The 19,180-nt window shown below is 41.4% G+C and overlaps 1 long non-coding RNA gene across 1 annotated transcript in view; it reads right to left on the reverse strand.

The window, feature by feature from the left end:
* The window catches only part of LOC140695130 (uncharacterized), a 35,490-nt gene extending 17,718 nt beyond the window's left edge, over positions 1–17,772 (reverse strand). The window contains exon 1 of the long non-coding RNA XR_012070831.1: positions 17,708–17,772. This is a non-coding gene — a long non-coding RNA (uncharacterized lncRNA). The remainder of the gene's footprint in view (positions 1–17,707) is intronic.
* Positions 17,773–19,180: the final 1,408 nt, after the last annotated feature.

Raw genomic sequence — 19,180 nt, forward strand, 5'->3', positions numbered from 1 at the left:
CCATGTTCACTTCAGTGGTCATGATGAAGGCTGGTGGTCAGGTCAGCACGGTGGTGGTCGAAGGGCACGTATACTGCTTATCCTATGCTGAGTAACCACTATGTGCCACTCAGTGCAGCAGGGCCTTTATACGCATGCATCTCATTTACCCCTCACAACAGCCGTGCAGGCAGTTGTCTTATCTCCATTGCCTAAACATGGAGACTGAGGCTCAGTGAGCTTCAGCAATTTGCTCAGGAACACAGAGCTGAGAAGTGGCAGAGCTGGGATTTAAATCCAGGTCTCTGTGCCCTTAAGTCCAGGATATTTCCATTGTTTAGCATGCTTCTCTTAAGAACCATTCTGCTTATTTATTAACGTTAGGAAAGAACATTTCAATGAAAGAAAGACAAAACCTTTTCAAGAGTGTAGAAAATATTCACTACTATTTGCAATTCTTTCATTTTCCTCATTGGTCTTCTTTAACCAATCTCGTCTTTCCTTGAAGTTACCCGACTGCACGGTCGGCCTCAGCATTTCTCCTCTGTCTCCAGTTACAGGATCAGTTCCACTTTCCTACATCTGCAGGGGTCTGGTCGGTTTTCTAGCACATAGTTCATCTGGCAGGGGCAGTTTACAGTATTCTATCTTACCAAAGGGGGCATGAAACATACAAATGTTGCATTTCATGGCCATTATAAGGGGGTTAGAAATCTTGAACCATTGGAGCCTAGACAGTAAATGGTAGCAGCTGATGATATTTAAGATGAAAAGTCAGATTTTGCATCTTTTCTGTGAGAGTCTCAAAAAATTGCTTCAGTTAGGCAACTCATGCAGTTTGTGGGGACTTTACAATCTTATTACTAACATTGTGTGTGCTGGTCTGTGCCACTCTGCTTAATTCTACCCAGGATCAGCCAGCCAGCCTGGCATCAGTCTGTCCCACTAGGGTTGCCCCCCACCTGCTATTCCTACTCTACCAATAGCCACTTCTTGGGAACTTAATTCTCCTCCAATTCTTTTCAGGGTTACAGGGACGGGGGCAACTGATGCAGCTGGGCCATAATGAAAGTCTAGGAGAAGAAAGATGAAAAGAAGGAAATTTTTTTAAAAAAATTTAGAGGAGAGGGTATAGCTCAAGACGTAGAGTGCGTGCTTAGAATGCACAGGGTCCTGGGTTCAGTCCCTGGTACCTCCTCTAAAAATAAACAAATAAAATGAATAAATCCTCCCCCCCGCAATTTTTTTGTTTTAAAGAAGTAGAAAACTTCCCAACAGGGAGATCCTGGTAAAAAGCATTTTGTTCCACTGGTCGGTGGTGTGATTTGGGAGAAATTTTGTCAGAAGTATTTGGTCACTACTGAATTTAGTTAAAGTAACCTTGGTGCCTGAAACCACAATCCACTGTTAAAGTGTGTAAAACACTGGAAAGGAGATCAGTTTTGTATAATCACGTGCCAACTTTTTTAAAGAAGAAATTGTAAGTATGTTCATGGGAAAAGGGTAGTTGCTGCCATCTTTGCCAGGATGACTTTCCTCTACTTGCTCTGCCAAAGTGGTTTACTTCTTTAGTTAGAATTGGAAGTTTCATTCACTTTTCTCTAGATTTAACTATACATTTATTCATCGGTTCAGGAGTATTTATTGATTACCTCTTATATACACCTGACTCTGGGCTAAGGAAGTTAACATATGTATGCCTAAGAAAAATTAAAACATATGTCCGCACAAACAGTTGTACACAAATGTCTATCATAGCAGTATTCACGACAGCCAAAAAGTAGAAACAATCCAAATGCCTATCAATTTACAAATGGAGCACAGGGAACTATATTCAATAGCTCGTAATAACCTATAATGAAAAAGAATATGAAACGGAATATATATCTATAACTGAAACACTATGCTGTACACCCAAAATTAACACAACATTGTAAGTTGATTATACTTCAAAAAAAAAACTTATGAATGAATGGATAAATAAAATGTGATCTATCCAGGCAATGGAATATTATTTGGCCATAAAAGGGCCAAAGTACTGATGTACAACATAGATGAACCTTGAAAACATTAGGCTAACTGAAAGCAGTCAGTCACCAAAAAAACACATACTGCATGATTCATCAATATTGAAAGCCCAGAATAGGCAAATCTACAGAGACACAAAGTAGAGTAGTGGTTGCTTATAGCTAAAGAGAACAGAGTTTCTTTCTGAGGTGTTGAAAATATTCTAAAATTGACTGTGGTGATGGTTGCCCACATATACGACTATCCTAAAAACCACTAAATTGTACAACTTAAATGGGTAAATTGTACGATATGTGAATTGCATCTCAATAAAACTCTTTTAAAAAATGTCAACAGGACGTGGCAATTTAGTGCGATGGGAAAAGAAGTAGGGGAAAGAATCTAAGTTAGCTCTAAGGCAACCTACTAGGGTCAGCGGGAGACTTGGGTAGCATAATAACCAAGAGAAGGAAGACAGAAGGAAGCTGGTTTGATGGCAGAAAGAAAGATTGCATTGCCGGATACACATGTTAAGTCCACGGTGACTGTGAAAGAGCCATGGAGGTTATGAAAGTGACCAAGAAACAAAGGATGTAAGAGTGCTAATCTTAGGCTCACTAAAGTCCCTCTTCCTGGGGACCTGGACTTGCTTCAGAATGACACCAGAACACATTAGACTAGATTTCAAAAAAGCTGCCAACTCTACACAAGTTGAGAAGTAGAAGAAAGATTTCCATTTTCTTCACAGGGCTAGATGGCAGGTTACTAATACAATGTTGCTCTTATTACAGTACTTTTAAAAATTTCGTCTGTTGATCACAGGTCCTGGCTGGCTCATCTCAATGTCTGCATTCCCCACCCCATCTAGCTCACTGTCCTGACTTAAGGGCTGCTCAACAATTCTTATAGTACTTTCATATTTCAAAGTTAGATTTTCACGTTCACTAATCTACCAAATGTTTGAAATACAAAGATGGTTCATAGCATAAGCCCATTCCCATCTCGGCTCCATCTGCATCTCCCTACCACCCTGCACAGACATTTCAATTGCCTTTTTGTGGTTTTGCATCTTCTGTAAGATTGTTCTTGTTAATTCTAAGATATTTGTATTTGTGAAACGATATTGCACATTTTGGATGACTTAATCCTATTTCTGGCATTTTTTTCCCTCCTTGTTTCTGGTTTCTGTTTTTATGTGTGATGAAAATCCAAGGAAAACCAATGATTGACGATACTTAAAGAGAAAGGTGGTAAGCCCCTCCTGATGATCTGAAGGTACTTTTTAAATCAGGTCACTGACCAATCTCCACGTTGTGTAAAACAGTGAAAACACACTCCTGTGTCATATTGAGTCTGCTACAAAAAAAGGCTGTGGTCATTCTTTCTGCTGCAATGACAAAAAACTCACTTTTCTCTCTACTGAGGCATCAAATCAATCTGCACAGTCACGAGTGTTTCAGGGTCTGAACCTGGCACTTCCTGTACATTGTTGTATGCAATGTTCCCACAGAGGAGGAAACATGCCCAGAAAAGCAAAGGGATTTGCCTGTGACCACTTAGGTAGGATTTCTGTTTACAAAGACTGGGCTGGTAACTAATATACTACCATGGCCTCAAATGTTTAATACCCACCATTCAATAATGCCTCAGGCGGCGGCGGTCTCCCAGCCCATGCCAGTAGTTGCATTGCTCGACAGGTCTCACAGTCAGGGACTGGCCTCAGCAGAACCAAGTTCAGAAGCTCCCTGCCACTCAGGAATGGAGGATGCTGAAAGCGGCCATGGTGCTCTGCCTTACTGTTCAAATACTTCAATACTGACTACCTCTATGCTAGATATTACCAAATCATTTATTCACCCCCTTCATTTTGAAGACCAATGTCATTTAAAAGGAAATGTAACCCATATGTTCCTGGTTCCTTTACACTTAAATCGCCAACAATGTTCTTTTGCAAGATCTACTACATATCCAAAGGTCTTTGGAGACTCTTTTTTTTTTTTTTAATGAGAGCAGGAAGCTGCATTTGGACGAGAGTAATCACCAAAAGGTTCAAGTTCGCAACTTGAAAATTCAAACCCGTAAGACTTAAATTGTAAACCTGCCCATTCCGTATTCTGCAAGGGCCCCAAAGAGCAATAACAGCAAGGATCTGGCAAGTATTAATACATGAACATCTGGAAAGTGGGGGAGGGGCGGAATGAGAAGAGAGGACAATGACTGATGTAGACGCCATCAGGAAACCAGGCCAGGGCAGGGTCCCTTGACGAATCCAGGAGACACAGTGTCCCTGATGTTCTTGTTGTGAAGTCCCTGACGTTCTGGCGGTAGGAGCCAGAAGAACACACCAGGAGCCATGAGGGAATTCATGATTGGAAGCAGAGCTAGGACTTAGATCCATATTTCACATAAAACTGAAAATCTGTGGCTGAGCCCAGAGGTTCATATTTGTTCAAATATCATATGAAAGGTATTGACTTCTGCTGGGCTGTGGCAGACTCTCAACCTGGGATAAAGGTAAACAAGTATGGAAAGCTAATTTTCCACAATCGGTGGATTAAATGATAACTCTCCTGATGAAACCTATATAATGTAGGGCCTTATTATATGTTTATCTTGATTTCGACAGGACCAAGGATTTTCTCAATTGTGATAAACATTACAAAATGGAAATAAAATTTGATTAGCTTGAAAAAATGAGTTAATAAATTGTTCTTAAAATGGTTGAAATGTATAAATAGAAATGTTTTCTATTATTAATTACAGATAATAGAGAACAAAGACTGAGTCCTATATGAAATCCAACCAGATGGTCATTCTCTTGAAGAAAAATTCAACTTACCTGATTCCTAGCTAAAGGAATAGTAGTAGAAGTAATAATAAAAATGCATGATGTGTTTCCTCCATGACATGATGGTCCTCATAGAGACACAGACAACATAGGAGAACATGAAATTACAGTCTCACAGACCAACTCCACACTGGTGAGCCCCAGCTGTTTCTGCCACGTGCACCTACCTTCCCTGTGCGTGTACTTTATCTTCCATTGGGTCTTATTAGGCTAGTTTCTTGTTAATTCACTGAGTTAAGCTGGTGATCTCCCAACAATCCCCAATTCCATGAAATGAGTCGACAGTGAGGGCAGGACATGAAAGGAATTTCCACCACTGAAAGTACACACACCGCATCAGATCTGAGCTATACTATGGAGCAAACAGCGAGCTTCCTGTCAGTGTCTCTGATCAAATAATGTGGAAACTGAAAGGACATGGTTCTAGCAGATGCTCAATTCTCAATCACTCTTTCCATCTCTCTTGAAAGAGGAATATATTATTGTTATTGGGAGAGAAGACTGGCAAAGAGACACCAGGTACATCTTGATGGAAGGAAGAATGAACTTGTAAGGAACGTGCGCAGGAGTGTATGGGTGCAAGACATGCACATGCCCTACATGTTCTGCTCAGTCTCATTCTTGGAAGGAGGGTGGCTGCGAGGCCGCACAGGGCATCCTCCTCTGATGCCACCCCACAGTGTCCAACCTAAGCAAACAGACTTAAGGATCATCAGGAAAAATATTCCCTTTGTGCCTGTCTCCTCAACCTCTACCCACGTCTACCCACCACTACTTCCCAAGCCACAGTAATGCTAAAAGGGACCACCCTAAAAGAGAAGTGGTAGGGCAGAAAGAAAGACATGGGGTTCTTTGCCTCCTACCTGGCCTAATAAATATAGAGGCCAGGGCAGTGGTAAGTAATCTTGAGAGGAAATACAAGGGCTCAGGTCTTCTGCAACCAGCAGATACTGAACACAAATGTACCCATATGTCCTGGCCTTTGACTGTAGCCAATCTTTAGATACAATAAAATCACATATATGGTAATGCTCTGAAGACACTGTTTGGTGACTTAGTAACAGAAATTACAGTTTTTCTGTCCAGGGGTTCTTTGGACCCAGGTATCTTCATGTGGTGTTACCAGTATGAATCAGACATTTATTGCTGTCATTGACATCACTGTTCCTGGAATAGATTTAGGACTAGGTCCCCTGAGGCCCACGAGGGCCAGGAGTGGGATGCAGAGACAAGATGTACATTCTTGAATGGCCTAACATTTCCAGTTCATTACACATACTTGACACAAGCTGGGCATGCAATATTGTAAGCTGGGTGGGTGCCTTTTCCAGAAGCAGATGCTTATTAGATGGGGTCTAGGCTGCAAAAGGAATCAACACCTATGACAGGAAGAGGATAAAGCAGAACTGGGCAGAGGAAGAAGTCAAATGGTGACAAAGGCCAAGCCAGTGGGGAGCTCTGGACTGAATTTTGAAATTGACACAAAACAAATATCTGGGACTTTATATTCCTGAAATAAATGGCCAGCCCACGTCCGGTTACCAGATGCAGGTATGACCCCAGGCAAAGTGATTCTGTGCACCTGAGGCAGGTCCTGAAGGCGCTGACAGCTGGAGGCTGTTTGCTGACTGCACTTCCCACTGCTGGTCAGCAAACACTTTCTTGAAGACATATCTCAATGGTGCCTGTTGGTATCTACCGTTAGTCCAAACCAGGGAGGAGGGGAGAGAGATGAAAAGATAAAAGATGTAAATGGGACAAGGAGTGAAGCAGCTGGAGCCTCTTAGGCTTGAGGTCAAATCCCACTTTCAGTCTTGGGCCTGTGAAGACACTGGAGTCGGATGTCACATTTCCTCCCAGCCTCATTGCAATAACCAGTCTCATGGAGACTCCAACAGCTGGACAGGCCTTGCCTCTTGCAGCTCGATCCCCCTGGCATGGGCTTCCACCTCCTCAATGTTAATGAGGCATGAGACCACTCACTGCCCACACGTGTAGGTTCAGAATGGGCTGGGGGGGGTGGGATTAAGGAGGTAGGCAGTTAATGTCTTATTTGATGACCCATTGACCAACAGAAAGCAGAATATAAAGTCTTCTGCCCTTCTCTTCAGTCCTGTGAGACTGAGCAGTCAGCTGTACTTGGCACCAGCTGTGGAACTGGCTTATACACTATCAGTCCTTTCCTCAACCCCTTCCTTGGAATTGCACTCAATAATAAAGCACATAAGCTTCTACCTCAGGTTCAACTCTTTGAAAAACCCAGGCTAAGATGATTTACTTCTTAGGTTACAATAAAATGTCTCAGGATCAAAAGTTGCCACACAGCAACACAGTCTGTCATGTGCAAATAATCTGGAGGGTCCAGGACCTCAAGACTGTTACTGTGTAGAAACTCCCTGCCCCAACCCTCTACCCATTAAAGGGAAATCCTAGATTCCAATCTTGTCCCTTCCCCACTTTCCTTTAAAATCAGAGCTTTAATGCATGCAAATTTGCCCTACTCCCTTACTGTTCACTAGGACCAAGAAAAAAAAATTCAGGGAAGCATTATGTCATTTTTTCCCCAACTCAGAAAGCTGGAACTGTTCAGTGTGCTTGTATTTCTTCTTTTAATCTAGGGAACTCAAATCAAGAAGATAGAAAGAAATGATTTTTGTTCTGAACCTTCCTCTGAACCTTCCTTTGTCCAGTACAGCAACGTGGCTCCCACCGCTCAAACATTCGGCCTCCAACACACCTATGAGAGCACTTTCAGATGTGCCTTTATAAGAAATTCCTGGAGGCCCTGGTGGAACTGGGCCAAAGGAAAACTGAAGTCTATTGTACCAAGCAGTACAGTTTACAATTCCAGATAGATTATTACCAGACCAACGTGATGTACCAAATGGAGCCTCTTGGCAACAAGGCTTATTTTCAAGTGTCATTCATAGTTTGGTAGTTGATTTGCACCTAAACATACAATAATGTAGCCGAATCACCTGCTAGAGATTAAGTATTTTTCTCTCTCTTTAAGATACTGAAAGCTGTTCCATCTGAAGCGGGAAGCGCTAGGGTAGCTGTCCTTGGAATAGGGCTGGGGTCCCATTGTTGAAATAGAGAGCAGGATCAGCCTTTAGTTTTCTAAGGTTGTTACATTCCCAGAACACACCAGACCACCTCCGGGTACCATGAGCCTTGGAGGCTCCTGGACACCTTGCGGGGTGGTTGGATAGAACCTGCTGCTGCCCTCAGCCAGAGGTGAGGAGCCCATACTCTAGGGATGTACAGGGACTCAAGGGACAGAGCACTTGACTCATCAGGACAGCCGAGAACTATGCAAGCCGTAAGCTCTGTTATCCGCCGTCTCCTCCTCCTTTTCCCCCAGTCCTTCAAAATTATAGAAACAGAAGCTTCACCAAGGAATTCGGCAAGAGGCTCAGAGGAAATAAGAAGTGATCAAGAGAGCTTGTCAAAATTTTAGGCTGTCATTGCACGGAGGCAGAGGCCTAGGACAGCCGTCCAGATGTCTGAACTTAGATGTCTCTTTACCCTGGGCTCCCCGTGTTTGCTCCTTCAGCCACCGTAGTTCCTTGCAGGATTCTATGAACAGAGACCGTATTTTGAAAGGACACCTCTTCCAAACAGGGAGAAGGAATAAAACAAGAGAAGGACCTGCTCCATTTGAATTAAACGACAGGGGCTGGAGTCAGAGGCAGTGTGGTGTGGAAGCAAGAGCACTGGATGGACTTGAATCCAGTCCATGGCTTCCCAAGGAGAGATGTCTGAGAGTGCCCCTATAAGGCCCAAACCTCTTGGAATCACAGAATTCTCATCTTTGAGGGTGAGGTGTCAGCCTATATCAGAGATTTTCAAGCTTGTTTGCTCTGAAGTGTTAACACTCTTCATTCAAAGCAGATTTTTTGAAAAAGGAACTTCTCTTGTTAAACTAGGAAAGGAAACAATTGAAAACTCCTGGTCTAAGGGATGGCTGAAGGCCCTGATTAAAAATGCCTCCGTCACACCCTGCACCCTCCCACCCCCACACAGATGATGGCTTGTCTTCCACACACATGCAGCAGAGATCCAGTCAAGTAAATCTCTAAGTTGCAAAGTGGTATTCAAATATTAGAACTGTTATTATGGTCTAGCAGAAAAGAAGAAAGATGAGAAATGATCTGGGCCACACTTGGTGACAGTTAGTTGTTAATATAGCCATGATGGAAACAACCCTTGACAAACAGGAGGAGAAGGTATGTTGAGGAATTTTGTCCTGGTTGGTAGGTCCTGAAGTTGCATGGGAGGAAATGGGAGCCCAGTAAATGGCTCTAGACTTGAGATCCTTTGTTTGCTCAAGGCTTAGAGGGTTACCAAGTCTTCCCTGCTCCGCAAGAGAGTTCTTCAGTCCCTGCAGGCCTCCTCTCTACCATTAGAGACATCTTCATTCAACGTTCATTCAACATATCTCAACAGATCAAGAACTCAGAGACCCCCTCAAAGCTGGATGTCAAAGGCCTCGAGCCTGTAAGAATCCCTGTCAGCCTGCTGCCATTAGCTTCTGAGGGGCTGGTTTTCCTCAGACCCTGGGACGGGGTTAGGCAGATCCACTTGGTGGCCTTGATTCATCAGTTGGTAAAATACAAAATTGGAATTCTAAGCATACAGCTGGCTTAGAACCACTAACGTACTAATCTGTAGCAGTCCTAGTATTATCCAAATGTGGAATAAGTTTTAGACACAGCTCTTGGGAAATCAGTCAATGAACTTCTTGGAAGCAAGGAAATATTCAATATATTTACCAAATACTGCATCATATGAATGGACAAATCAGGATGGATAAGGGACTGCAGTGAGTCCTAGAGCCCTCCTGTTGTGACAGGTGTTAACTTTTAGTTGATAAATTATTATGAGTTGAATTATGTCCTTCCCAAAATTCGTATGTTTAAGTCCTAACCCCCAAAACTTCAAAATGTGAACTTATTTGGAAATAGGGTCATTATAGATAATAATTAGTCAAAATGAGATTATACTGAAGTAGGCTGGGCCCCTCATCCAAAATGACTGGTGTGCTTATGAAAAGGGGGAATCTGAACACAGACACTCACACAGGGAGAACACCATGCAACATGAAGGCAGAGATCAGGGCAGGGTGCCTACGGGCCAAAGACACCAAAGACTGTCAGCAAACTCCCAGGGGCTGGGGGAGAGGCCTGGAACAGCCCCTTCCCTGAGCACCTGCAGGGGAAGCATAACCCTGCCAACATCTTGATGTCACAAGTAGCATCTAGCCTCCAGAACTGTAAGACAATACATCCTTGTTGCGTAAGCCACCCAGTTTGGGGCCCTCTGTTACAGCAGTCCCAGCAAACTGATACGGATGGTGAAGAGGTCCAAGAGTCCCAGCGGTGGAGCCTGGGTGACAGAGAGAGAACATTTGGAGGCTTGCGGAAGTGCATATTTACCAATGGGTATGGAAGCATTTCAGTATTTAAGCAATCAGTCTGGCTGTACCATTGCATACAAACTGATTACCAGGCCTGACTGAAGCAGAGGGTGCCCACTGTCACTCCCAGGGATGTGTAAGAGGAGAGACAAGTATCTTTTCAAGAGAGTTAGGGAATGCATCTGCTTTAATAGGGGGCTGGAGAAGATTCTCACCTAGGGCTATTTTGGCTGTGCGAGTACCTCAAGCCCCATTCTGTACTGTGCGCTGACTACAAGTTGCTTAGGTGACCTCGGCACTGACAGAGGGGACAGAAGTCTAAGACCCAGTCTCTGATCGCCTACAATTTAGTCTGGTTGAAAACACAAGATTATGACACTTGAAACAGAAGCTTATGTAAAGTAATCAAAATGAGTGCAATATGATTCACATAAGTTATTGTCGCTATTATTAATAATTATTATTATTTTAAGAACCAGCTCAGACGGCTACTCTAAACTAAAGATTCCTACCCGTCAGGGATTTCTCCTGCGAGATGAGTGACTATGAAATGCTCAAGCTGATCCGTAGCTTCTCCATCTGCTCCTGCCCCCCTGCTCCGGGACGCGAGTTGCTCCAAGCACTTGGACGTGAGCATCTCTCTCAGACTGTGGGCGCTCTCTACAAGAACTGATCCCTGTGCTTTCCGCACGTGGTGTCAATGTTCTTCTCACAACTTTTTTAGTCTCATTCTTAACATTTTAATTCACTTTTACATTTGGTTTCTGTGAGTTCATCCTGGTGCTGACACATTGCGGTGGTTAGTTTGTGTTTCATGAACTTCCCCTCGAGCCTGTATCGAGATTTCTAGTTTGATAAGGGCACGTGGGTGCGGGTGAGATACATAAATGAGAGCTGTGTGCGGACCCTTTCTAGAAAAAGCCAACGGGGAGTTCCCCGTGTGGTGAGGAAAGCAGGTCTGACTGACAGGAAGCAGGAGGGAATGGGCGAGGCTGAAGAGCAACGGGGCTTCCCAGAAGCGGCAGAATTTGCCAGGGGACACGCTGGACAGGGCCTGCCAGGAGCACGGTGCCCTTTTTAGCCTCGTTTACACAGGAGAGAGGACAGCTTCAGCATTATCACCTCTGGGTGAGAACGCATGTGAACAGGAAGACAAGGACAAGTTCCCACCTCTCCGAGAATTCGGTTGGAGAGTCTCAAGGGTCAAAGTCTGGCCACACAATCTGGGGAGAAGCTCTACCATCTGCTCCACCTGTCACTGGGCCCAGTCTGGAAGCCAAGAAGCCAACCGGCAAACTGCATCATCTCCTCTGGCCAGAAGCACAGTATCTTTAGAAATCTAAGTTCTCCTTGACTTGTCTTCCCTTTCACACGGCGTTTTTGTTGTTGGGCTTTGTTTTTCTTCTAGTTTGATCTTCTTCATAAGTACTGCAAACCTTAAACTTGGACACAAGCTCAGAAGGAAAAACACTGCCCCTGCCGATTCTGTGCGGCTGGAAGGCAAGCGCGTCAGGAAGAGGACTGGGAACAGACGAACTGTGAACATCTATTATTTAGAACTGTTTCTAGGTATTTCATATTCACTGGAATTGAATCTCCGTCTGTCTGGCTCCTCCATTATCATAACACCTCAGGGGTAACACTGGTGTGGTATAAGTAACACCTTACTTTTATCATCTCCACCCCAATTATCCACCCTTTACAAATGATCACATTGACGTGCACAGGGCTGAGTTGCTGCTATCAACACAGGATTAAATTATGTTGCTTTTTCATTTTAGCCCTAGTCCTAGAGTTGGTTGACTGGTTACAAATTCTATGAAAACTCTGTCAGCCTGTGATTGCCTACAGGGAAATACCTTTTCCAGGGTGGAGCCTTCAGAAGAGTGTTGACTCACTCTTAGGTGGCTTTTAACACTTTGCTAGTAAAATCTGAACATACTCCTTCTAAGAAGACAGACAGTAGAGTCATATTTAAACCCAGAATGTATCAATTCCAGTAATCTGAGTGAATTAAAGCACTAAGACACATACCCACCAAAAAAAAAAAATTCAAAATGAAGGCCAATTAAAGAGTAATAGATTTAGAAGAATATTAATATTTTCTCCTTTCTAGTTCACTTCTGTTTGGGCTGGTTTATTTTCTTGGAAGTCTACTTATGTGAACACTTGACTTGTTTCTGTCAGATGTTTGTGGGCCCTTGGCCTGGTACACAGAAAAGCAGTGATGGGGAGGGAAGTGGGGAACAAGATGAAGGCACCAGGAAATGGAAGTGAGACTCACACCATGGTTTTTGTTGCTTGTCGCTGGACTCTGATGATTTCTGAAAACTGTTCAGTCTGTTTTGTATGTTTACTGAGGAGCATTAGTTTCCAGGATAAATGTTATCTTCAAGGTCTTACGTTACTTCAGAATGGAGTTGACGTCTATTTCTACAATGCTTATGGTGCCTAGCAGAGAGCCTTGTACACGGAAGACATTCTAGGAATGTGTATTTGCTAAGTTTCATTGTATTTCTGAAGGCTGTGTGTGAATTCCATTTTTATAAGTTGAATCATACTTTAAGAACATATGGGGAGTACATTTAAAGGAATACTACATTGGATAATTTTGTAAAATTAATTATCACCTCCTGATTTATTTGTTTTGTAAGCAGAATTGGGTTTATCAGGTTTCCTTAAAACTGAGCACACAGATCCTCTGTTTCTTGTTTGCAACATGAAGGGGTTGGACTTGGTGATTTTGAGTATTTCTTCCAGTGCTGAAATTACAAGGTTTTAGAAACTACCTCCACATCACATTACATGTTAGACATTGAAAGATTTGGCCAACTTTTCTGCATTGAGGGATAAGGAGAAAAATAATTGAGTGATTTTTCTCAAGTCTTGTCTTCTGTTCCTTCATTCACAACCAACTCCTTACTGCAATTATATTCACCTGAGGTAATTATTTGTATTACGCCAGCCCTACCTCTCCCATTAGGCAGAGCTCTACCACGGCTTGAATGCACTGCTTGCTTTTAGATATCCTTTACTTCTTGGCTGCAAAGGAAATGAGCTCTGCTGGGCTGAAGGGGGAACAGTTGAGCATTTCTCCTCCCTGCCGTGGCTGACACTAAAAGTCATGCATCTTAACAGCAAAATCACACAATTACGGTCCTTCTTTTTTTTTTTTTTTTGGTGGAAGTTTACACAGGAAAAAAATTTAAAACATGCTTTTTTTGTTTTAGATTATGTAACTAAAGATATTTAAATGCTGATGGATTATGGTAATTTAGCAAGCTCTCTCTTGGGCCAAATATCTTGTAAATCCTTATAAAATGAAACAGAATGTTGGTTCCCATCGTAACTAGAATATTACCAAGTTCTTGATGATTGGCACTTCTAAATCCCTCACTTAAAAAACACAGCGACTTTAATACTGTGATAGAAATTGATGTGATAGGGGAAAAAACACAACTACTAACAACAATACACACAGTTCAGAAAATCACCACAAATTCCTCTAGTCAGATACAGTAGTCCTTAAAATGTGATAGGCCTGGAGGCTACTATGCTTAGTGAAATAAGTCAGAGAGAAAAAGATAAATACTATATGTTTTCACTTATATGGGGAATCTACAAAATAAGACAAAGAACAAATACAATAAAACAGAAACAGACTCACAGAGAATTGGATATACATACTCACAGACACAGTGGTCACCAAAGGGACGAGGAGTTGGGGGGAGGGGCAAGATGGTGAGGGGCAGTAAGAGGTACAAACCACTAGGTATAAAATAGATGTTACAAAGATGTAATGTACAGCACAGGGAATAGAGCCAACATTTTATATTAACTTTTTATAGAGAGTATAATCTATTTTATGTAGAGTATAATCTATAAAAATAACAAGTAACTAAATTGTATACCTGAAACCAATATAATATTGTAAGTCAATTATACTTTAATTAAAAAAAATGTGTTGCACGGTCAGAATGGCCATTATCAAGAAGTCTACAAATAATAAATGCTGGAAAGGGTGTGGAGAAATGGGAAGCCCCCTATACTACTAGTGGGAATGTAATGTGGTACAGCAACTGTGGAGAACAGTATGGAGGTTCCTTAAAAAACTAAAGATAGAGTTACTATATGATCCAGCAATCCCACTCCTGGGCAATATATCTGGAAAAAAATGAAAACTAATTAGAAAAGATACATGCACCCCCAATGTTCATAGCAGCACTATTTACAATAGCCAAGACATGGAGGCAAACAAAGTATCCATCAACAGATGACTGCATAAAGAAGATGTGGTATATTTACACAATGGAATACTACTCAGCCATATAAGAAGAATGAAATATTGCTATTTGCAGCAACATGGATTGACCTACAGATGATCATATTAAATGAAGTAAGTCAGACAGAGAAGGACAACTATCATATGATATCACTTATGTATGGAATCTTAAAGAATGATACAAATGAACTTATTTACAAAACAGGAAAAGACTCACAGACATAGAAAACAATCTTATGGTTATTAAAGGGGAAATGGGGGGGATAAATTAGGAACATGGGGTTAACAGATACAAACTACTATATATAAAATAAACAACTAGAACCTACTGTATAGCATAGGGAATTATATTCAGTATCTTATTATAATTTACAATGGAAAGGAATCCAAAAAAGAATAGGTATGTATGTATGTATAACTGAATCACTTTGAGTACACCTGAAACTAACACAACATTGCAAATCAGCTATACTGCAATTCTAGGGAAAAGGGATCCATACCCTGTAGGAAACATAAATGCGGTGGACAGCATTGCAGGCAACTCTCTTTACATATACAGAGAGAAGAATGGATGGAAGGACAGATGGATATATGGATGCATGGACGGAAAGAAAGAAGAAAGAAAAGAAATAAGAAAATCATACTATACATACTTCTGGATTTTTTAAATGTGTTTTTAAATATTTTTCAATTTTAGAAGAGTTTTAAATTTACCAAAAAAAGTAGCAACGGTCACACAGAGGGTTCTCTTATACCCAGCATGCAGTTGCCTCACTGTTAATATCCTACATTAGTATGATATTGTCGGTGAGAAGGATATTTCCCCCCTACCACTCTTGAGTCCTTTTGATTGGGCTGTAAATAAACTGACACAAGACAGGTGAAAATAAAATAATTTGATTCATATGCATGGAAGTCTCACAGAAATGGGACCCCCAAAGTGAACAAAGCAGACTGTTTATATATCATTTTTAGACAAAGAAACAATTATTTGTGGAGTTTAACAAAACAAAGGGGCTTGTGCTTGGGGTAGCAGACTAATGAAGAAGCAACAGAGTTTGTTTGTACAGCTTTCTTAGCCTCGAATTCCCTAACTGGTGATAAGGATGCTTTCTATCCTCCTGGTGCAGGGAGGATCCCTTCACTTGGGAGATCTACTTCCCGCTTTCAGAAGGAAAGAGGAGGGTCAGAGTGATTTAAAACATTTTTTTTCACCAGCTGTTACTCTTAAGTAACTTCAGTTCAAAATAATCAATGGCTTATTTGGGGCAGACTACCCTAGGCCCCAACAACGCATCTGTCGAAACTAATGAACTAATACATGATTATTAACTAAAGCCCATGTTTTATTCAAATTTCCTTCGTTTTTACCTGCTGTCCTTTTTATGTCCCAGGATCTTACCCAGGATACCATATTACATTAAGTCTTCGCCTCCCCTTAGGCTCCTCTGGACCGTGACAGATTATCAGATTTTTCTTGTTTTTGATGAACTTGGGAGTTCTGAAGAGTATGGGTCTGGATATTTGGTAGCCTGGCCCTCAGTTACAGTCTATCTGATATTTTTCTCATGATTACGGTCAGGGTGCTGGGAAGAAGACTGCAGAGGTAAAGTGCCATTCTGACCACAGCATGTCCAGCATGACCATCACTGATGTTAAGCTGGACTGTAGCAGTGTTCGTCAGCTTTCTCCACTCTCGCCCTCCTTCCCATGCTGCACTCTCTGGATGGAAGTCACTACGGGCGGCCCATACTTAAGGGTGGAGTTATGCTCTATTGATTGCAGAGTACAGTACCTATAATAGATGCTTTGGAAGTTCTGTTGTACAGGATATTCGCCTGTTCTTATTTATTTACCTACTCACTTATTTGTATCAGTATGGACTCAAAAATATTTATTTTATACTTTGAGTTATAATCCCATGCTACATTATTTATTTTGCGGCTCCAAATGTTTCAGCTTTGGCTACTGAGAGCTCTTTCGGTTGGCTCTTGAGTCCCTTTGACATATATCCCGTCTTGTTTTTCGAGCATTTCCTTACTTTCTGGCTCCCGGTTCATCTTGTATATTCCCTGTCCCAGCCATTTCGCCGGTGAGTCCTGTTCCCTTTTACTGAAGAATGGTATTTAGAGTCCAAGGTCTGAATGCTGATTGTGCTTAATGACACTAGGGTATGGCATTTCTTTCCTTTTTGCTTCTTCTAGATCCTCTTAGCTGACAAGAGTAAAGAAATACCTGTGTGTATACTAACCAGTGTATGTACACCTAGCTATAAATATTTCCACATGCATCCATATTTCTCTATAATATAATAAACTTGAGCTCATAGTAATGACTCCAATTCTAATCCATTATCATACATTTTCTAAATATTGCAACTGGGAGAAATATAAAGCCAACCTGATTTATTCCTTCTACACAACTCACTTTTCCTATCAATTTTGCTTTTCTTTGAAATTCAGTAACTTCACCAGGTCCTCTATTAGAGGTGATCATTTTGACTGGACCCTGACTCCATGAGTGGGACAGAAGTGCTCAGAGGACAAGGAACCTTCTCCTCAACTTCCAAGCTAAGCCCCATGGTGGTAGCTCCAGTCCTGGGAAAAAGAGTTCTCTTCAGCCTCACCTATTATCCAGCTAAGGGAAAAACTCTTCCCAGGGCAAGTAACTCCAAGTAAGGAATTTGTAATTTACTTACTTTTAAAATTTATGCTTAAATTTATACAGAGTAAACGTCACTGTGATCTATATATCCATGGCTTTTGACAAATGTATAGAGATCCATATCTGTCATCACAGTCATGATACAGAACAGCTCACTCACCCCCAGATTCCCTCCTATTTTCCTTTATAGTCAATCCCTTCCCTTCTCCCCAGCCTTTGTTAACCACTAACCTATTCATCATCCCTACAGTTTTACCTTCTTCAAAATGTCACATAGTATGTAGCCTTTTGGGCCTGGCTTATTTCACATAGCAAAAATGCATTTGAGATTCCTCCAGGTCATTGTATAAAACCACACAATTTAAATATTAATATCCATGTATTACAACAGCATAGTTTAGATATTTGCTCTAATGATTCCCTTGAATACCTCTATTAGTTTCCCGTTGCTCCGTAACAAGTTAGTGCAATTTTAGGAAGTTAAAACAACACCAGGTTATTAACTCACAGTTTCCATGGGACTGGAGTCCAGGCACAGCTTGACTGAGTCTTCTGTTCAGGGTCCCACAAGGCTGTAATCAACATACCAGTCTAGGCTGCTATCTCATCTAAGGCTCACAATTCTCTTCTAAGCTCACCGGTGGCAGAATTCAGTTCCTGGCAGTTATAGGACCGAGGGCTTTGCCCTGTCAATGCTTTGGCTTTAGTGTGGCGAAACTGATTTCGGATTTCTCACCTCCCAAACTGTAAGAGAATAAACTATGTTTTAAGCCACTAAGTTATGGTAATTCATTATACCATCAATGAGAGACTAATATACTGCACATTAGGAGAGAAGTGTATGTCCAGGGGATGTGTTAAAATAGAACAAGGAGTCTCAAACTCTTTTGATTGCCAGCTCTTGGTAAGAAATACATTTTATATCAATATCTACTAGGAGCAAGCATACACAGTTATACCCACACAAATCTATAATCTAAAGTTTTGCAAATTAATATTTATTCCACAAAGTATACTCTGATATTTTCTGTACTATTTTATTCTATACCATTCTTTTCTTTTCTTTTCTCTTCTTTTTCAATGTTGGTTAGGACACACTAATTGGTTTCATAATCTCTTACTGAGCATCTTGAAAAACACTGGAGTTCAGGGAAGAGATCACCACTTAAGAAGGATAGATTGGGACCCAGTTGAGATGGGCTTCAAATGTCAACCTCTTGAAAGTATATGACAAATGCTGTCAGGGGCCTAACCTTGGGAATTAGACTTCACATATAAATTTTGGGGGACACATTCAGACCATAGCAGCTAGTGATAAGTGACAACTGCATTCAAAAGAGTTTATTAATGAATAGGTGAAATGTGCAAGAGATCTCGGCACACAGCGGTTTATTTCGGGCTGTGGCTCTCAGTGAATTAAAACAGCCACACCTGCAAATTGTTTCAAACTTGCCAAACAACAGAGTAGCTCATCTGGTCATCTAAAATCTTATGCTTTATTAGATTTTACTATAATCAGATTTAAAGTACTTTTGAAAATCATCTGAATGGGACACAAATAGCACTGGTCCATTGAAAACTGAAAGATAATGACTTTCACATTATAAAACTGTTTAGGAGTATTTTTCACTCTAAAAATAATTTTACAGTGTCCCTAGTTCTCAATGTTCCATTGTAGGGCAGTAGAAAGCAGCTTAAGGGTAAAAGGAACACTCAATAACCACTTTCTGTTGTTTCTACAAGCAACTGGTATAAAATATACCATATGTTTAGGAAATGACATCTAATTAAAGCCAAGAGGGAAGAAGTTTCTCAGGGAGGCCACATTCACAGGGCCAGCTCACTGGGGCAGAGGTCAGCAGTGACAGGCATAGAGGAGGGAGTGGTGGGGCCCAGTGTAAAGGGTGGATTGCGAAAATAAGCTATTTTAGTCTTCATATTTGGGGTGCTCTTTAGGAAAAAATATCACGTATATTTTTAA

Source organism: Vicugna pacos, chromosome 3 (genome assembly GCF_048564905.1).
Source record: "Vicugna pacos chromosome 3, VicPac4, whole genome shotgun sequence".
Lineage (NCBI taxonomy): Eukaryota > Metazoa > Chordata > Mammalia > Artiodactyla > Camelidae > Vicugna > Vicugna pacos.